This window comes from Sander lucioperca, chromosome 3 (genome assembly GCF_008315115.2).
Source record: "Sander lucioperca isolate FBNREF2018 chromosome 3, SLUC_FBN_1.2, whole genome shotgun sequence".
NCBI classification, from domain to species: domain Eukaryota; kingdom Metazoa; phylum Chordata; class Actinopteri; order Perciformes; family Percidae; genus Sander; species Sander lucioperca.
In genome coordinates, this window is record NC_050175.1 from 36735183 (window position 1) to 36740891 (window position 5709).

Here is a 5709-nt window from a genome sequence, read left to right on the forward strand (position 1 = left end):
CTGCAGAGAAAAGGGACATTGGTCGTATAACTGTCATCATCCCAGGAGGGATTCGTCCGGAAGGAAATACAACGACCCCCAATGGTATGCAGTCTGAGAGGTGGTGGGGGATGGGAATGGTGGAAGTGCTGAGAGGATGGAAACCACGTTCACGACTGAGGATGGTAAAACAGACACACACGTACATACACATTCTTGCAACGAAGATATGCTTTCTTGCACGCTACTAACACTCCCCTACACGATAGACAGATATTATTAGACGCAATACAGCACATTGAATAGAAAAAAGATATGCCAACTTATTCAATGTATTTTATCTGATGTGTATACAAATTGCCTACCATGGTGGTAATTATACAAGGGAAGGACATTTAATTATTAGTTGATTCAGAAGCTCTCTGGTAAACTAGTTTTTTTCTCCCTTATAGAAATGATTTGTGGAATGGTTATCTCAGAAAAGTTCACCATTCTTATGATTTGTGTGTATTCAGATCCTGAGGATCCTGAATTAGACGAGAAAGGAAAATGTTCATTTTCTTTTTCCTTTCATCTGTGTGTGTGCTGTAAAGTTATTAGGCAGAGATTGAAAATGTCTATTTGAATTGGAGTCATCTTTTGCCCACTGGCCTTAAGGTTGTGCGTCTTGATAAAAATCACTCTTTGGCTGACATATTTTTGTTACAGCCTAAAACTACGCATTTGTTTACAAATTAATGGGAAATGTACCATGTCAGTCTGTTAATCTCCTGACTATGGTAAACAAATTGTGACACCTGTAGCTGAGCTTAAGGAGTCACAAATATTACATTGCATTTCTTTTGTCACCCTTGACTCTAACGAAGATTATGTTGAAAAGTTTTTGAACAAGTCAAAGGATGCGCTTGAGTTTTCTTTTGTCTACTGGCATATACACACATGTGTAGTGGCTGTTACCTTGACTGATAAACAAAATAAGTTTTTCAGAATTTCTAACTCAAAAGCTCACATTCATGTTTCTTTGTCTCCAACAGAAGAGGAGACAGACTCAGGACACCTTGTGACTACTTGTAAAATTGACTGACTGGACTGACACTGCTGATAAATAGTGTTTTCTTTTTCTCCATCGACGAGGAGATTATAGAAAACCCGTACAAAATACACATATTTGCACGGTAAAAAACAAAGACATTTTATCTACTGACGTTTCACCACTTTTTTGTCTCAGGTACAGCGTCATCTCTGGGCAAACGCACAACTGAGATGGTTTGAAGACATGATGATTAAAAACCATGTATCAACAACTTTAACACGGAGATTATGGTTAAGACAGCTAAATGAAAATGTTTAATGTCGATGTGAATGCTTAATGATGTACATCATGAGTAATGTACTGAGACAATGGAATACACATATTCATCTAATATCTACTCTCATATTTATATGTTCTCATATTATGCTTATTGAAGTTAAAAAAAAAAAGTTTAATCGTTTAAATATTGTATTTTTGATGATGAAAAAGTAAGATAATATAAGTTAAAGATAAATCTTATAAACAGTAAAAGATAATAGTTTTATACTATAAAGATAATAAATAAGGGAAATAGTAGCAAAAGGAAATAGTGTTGAATAAGCAAAGTGCTAAATTGGGTTACATTTCAATGGCTTCACTCTGTGAGTAACAATTGGACATAAAAAAAAATCTGCTCAGGTGAAAACGCATATAAAACAAAATTGACGAAATTGATAGTTCAACCATATCAAAGGATCATCTACCCCCTGATTGACACGGTAGTATAAGGGGATGCAATAATAATTTTTCTTGTTGATTCTGACCTGCTCTAAAGATTCTTTTTTTGACATAGGTAGGGAGAGGCCCACCAAAAACACCTATTTCCTCAGGGAAATGATAGGTTAGGTTACTGCGTGCAACTCTCTTCTGCTCTTTCTGCCGTAAGAATCCAGGTTTTAGCAGGTCTGCCTAAACCAGTTGAAGCTCAAACCTGGGGATTTCGTGGTGATAAAAACTTCAGGAGGAAGAATTGGCAGCCCAGACGATGGCTGATGGATGAAATGGAACTGCAGAAGCAGTAGCGACACTGCACATTCCTGGAACACACACGCACTCACTCTACTGCACACTCAGAGTGTTGTGACACACACACACATGGAGCAGCTGGACAGAAAAAGACTGAAATAGGTACCCTCTCAGAAGATTTGGGGGGTTTCCACATTTGAAGTGTTTTTTTTTTTTTTTATTGCATTTATGGTCTTTGCATTTGTGATGTTAGAAAAGTATGATAAACCACTGACCGTTCACTATTTTCCATGTCGAGAAGAAAATGGCATTTGGAGTACAATAAGTACCACAGAGCAAATATTACTGTAATGGTTAACCACTACGCCCACTCTTATGGTTTCAACAGGCATTAGGATGTGTGGCATACAAATGCTACTAAATTGGGGCTATGTGGTTCCTCATGACCACACAAACTTAACTGATAGATTATTGATAAAGAAAGTAAATTATTCCTTAACAGCAATATTGTTAACATTGAACAATGTTCAGTACACAGATCAAGGCTATTTTGTTGTGTGCTTTAGAACTTCTTGTTGTTCCTTGTGGATCTATTTTTTACATTTATGTAATTTTACCTTCCACATTTGACAACACACATACCACATTTGACTCAGACTTTTGAAAGTTTGTCTAGTAGATGGAGTTCTTTTTCAGATGGAAACGATGCATTCTCTACTAATGTATGGCTTGGCCTAGTTAAGAAATGTACGCGTGATGTAGGTTATAATGACTTTTGATATTAGGGCATGCTTACACTCCACACCTGGTTATTTTAATGTTTCAGTACATTACACATCTCTTACTCAAATGATGCACTGGTCTGGTGATTCAGGTCCAGGCTTTTTAGCAGATTACGTTTGGTCTTGGGATTTGTGTTTGCTGTGTCGTTACACTAATCAAGAAAATGATTTCCTCCCTTTTTAATGGTAAATATGATTCAATATCAGGCACTGCAGACCACTGAGTCCTCTGATTTGTTTCGTCTTTCTGCGTATGACGACAATGTTTTGATACTGGGTAAAACTGATTAACATTGTTTTATTCTTTAACTTAGATGTGATGCTTGTTATTATTAAGATGGGGTTTTTTTGTACCTTAAAAAAGAAAAACATTTAAGCAATAGAGATGTATAATACATAAGTTTGAATCTTAAAAGTAAAATTTATTTTGTGATTATTTTATAATCAAAGGGTGGAATGTAATGGCTAAATTTTATTTAAGCATGATTCTTTATTTTCTTGTCTGATTTATGTTTTACTTTGTCTCACAATGCTGAAAGTGAGTTTTTCTTATTCTCACATGTTGAAAGTCTACCACAAAGTCTGGGAATGTAATGTGTACGCTGAACAGATAGGGACTACGAGGTCACCCTGAACTATCTGTTATTTCTCCCTGAATAGTTGAGACTTCTCACATAGTTGAGATAAACGGGATGTCTAAACCTTGGGGTAGAAAGTGGTACAGAGGGGAAGAAGTGAAGTGGCTCCTGAATGTCTGACTATGTTTGATTGTAAGAAATGTTGAGTCATGTTTAGAAAGGGGGGGCATGTCTTTCTATCTCACTGGAGATACATATATACTGTGTGCTTTTTGTTATTCGTTGAAGAGACCTTTCACACCAGAGCTGCGTGCCTTTTGTGAACCGTGTGCTTCCTGCATTTGCAAATGTAAAGAAATACTCAAAGACTAAACTTTGGTTTAATCCTCAAATCGTCCTTATTTGTTTCATCTGGTGTTTTTGATACGCACTCCTGCTGCTAACAAGAAAAACTTCCACTACACAATCTGCACTGCACTACTGTCATTGTGTCATACATGAAGCTTGCAGTGGGACAATAACTTGTCACTGTACATTTTACATTTAGACGTACAGCTTTACTGCATCACACATTTAGTGTATTGTAGTGTAGTAAAGATTTGCCATATTTACTGTAATTTTACTCTGCACCACACAGGATTGCAAGACAACCTTGCAGAGGTGGAAGAGGGTGTATTTTTACTCCGCAACAAGAGGAAGCCATTTGTGCAATGGTGATTGCAAACAATGCCATAAGGTTGAGAGAGATACAAAGTGCTGTTATAGAGGATGACAACGTCTTTGGGAATATTGAATCTGTTTCAGTCGCTACAATTGACAGAGTGCTCAGGAGGAATGAAATGCGCATGAAACAATTGTACAATGTGCCATTTGAACGGAACAGCGACAGAGTGAAGGAGATCCGTCACCATGAGTAAATGCACATGTTTACACAGTACATGTACAGGTAAAACATGTATGTGTTCTATGCATATTCTAATGTTCAGTGCTGTAAACTGTTTACTTTGTGTAGTGTCATGCACTTCATTTACATGACAGTTCTGTGTATGTGTATTCACAGTGCATACTGTACAATATGTTGTCCAAAATGCATTATGTTACACAGGAAAAGTTGTTATAGTTTTTCTCACTCCCTCTTCTGTAATAAAGCATGTACTGGAGCTGGAGGCCAGGGAACCGCTGCACACATTCATATACCTTGATGAGGCGGGTTTCAATCTGGCAAAAGGTAGAAGATGTGGAGGGAATCGCATTGGACAGAGAACAACCGTTGATGTCCCAGGCCAACGAGGAGGCCACCACCCTGTCTTGGTCCATACAACACACAACATCTGCTGACTTTTTAGACACTCTTTACAGGGACATAATCCCTGAGAATGAGAGGGGTCTAACTGGAGACCATCTGAACAAGCATGTTGTTGTTTTGGATAATGTGCGTTTTCACCACTCAGATGTCGTCAGACAGTGGTTTGCAGCACATAATAGGATGCTGGTGGAATATCTCCCTCCCTACTCACCATTCCTAAATCCAATAGAGGAGTTTTTCTCTTCCTGGAGGTGGAAGGTATATGACCGGCATCCACATACCCAAATGGCCCTGCTAGCGGCCATGGATGCAGCATGTGATGACATCACAGCAGAGTCCTGCAGAGGGTGGATTCGCCACTCGAGGAGATACTTTCCTCGCTGCATTGCAAGAGAGAGATATTCGCTGTGATGTAGCTGAAAATATGTGGCCAGACAGAGAGGAACGTCTGGATGTTCATGAATGATTACAGTACTATGTATGTTGTATGTTCAGTTCAAATATGTACTGCAATATTGTTTACCGTTGTGCACAGCTGTACCCAAAGGGAGTTTATGTTTGTTATAAATAAGGGTGTATTTTTTTCTTTTGCACAATGCTGTGAACAAATTAGAATTGCAAAGAGCATATGCAGTAAAAATGTGAAACATACATATTCAGTGTCTTGTACCTCACTAAATACAGTAATGTGTAACTTTACTGTATTTTTCAAATGTCTGTGCAAATAGTATATAGCGCTGTCTTGAGCATTTTCAAGTAGTGTCACCAAGATCTGACTTTTTTGCATTGGAAAACATTTACAGAGTAAACTGTCATAATGAAAACATGACAAAGCCATTTGACTATCTTGTTCATAAACAATGGTGTCAGGACTTTTCATCTTGATGACACTGACACTTTCATTGACATGAATACTTGCTTTTGAGGAATGAGCTATCCATTTTGAGCAAGTGACACGCTTTTGCAAGTTATTGTTGTGCAAATGTAAATAGTGATGTGAGAAATGCACCAAAGCGACTGAGGAAA

The 5709-nt window shown here is 37.8% G+C and overlaps 1 long non-coding RNA gene across 1 annotated transcript in view; it reads left to right on the forward strand.

Annotated features, from left to right (window-relative positions):
* The first annotated feature begins 391 nt into the window (after positions 1-391).
* Positions 392-5709, forward strand: part of LOC118494745 — a 17256-nt gene continuing 11938 nt past the window's right edge. The window contains exons 1-2 of the long non-coding RNA XR_004896917.1: positions 392-559; positions 4277-4280. This is a non-coding gene — a long non-coding RNA (uncharacterized LOC118494745). The remainder of the gene's footprint in view (positions 560-4276; positions 4281-5709) is intronic.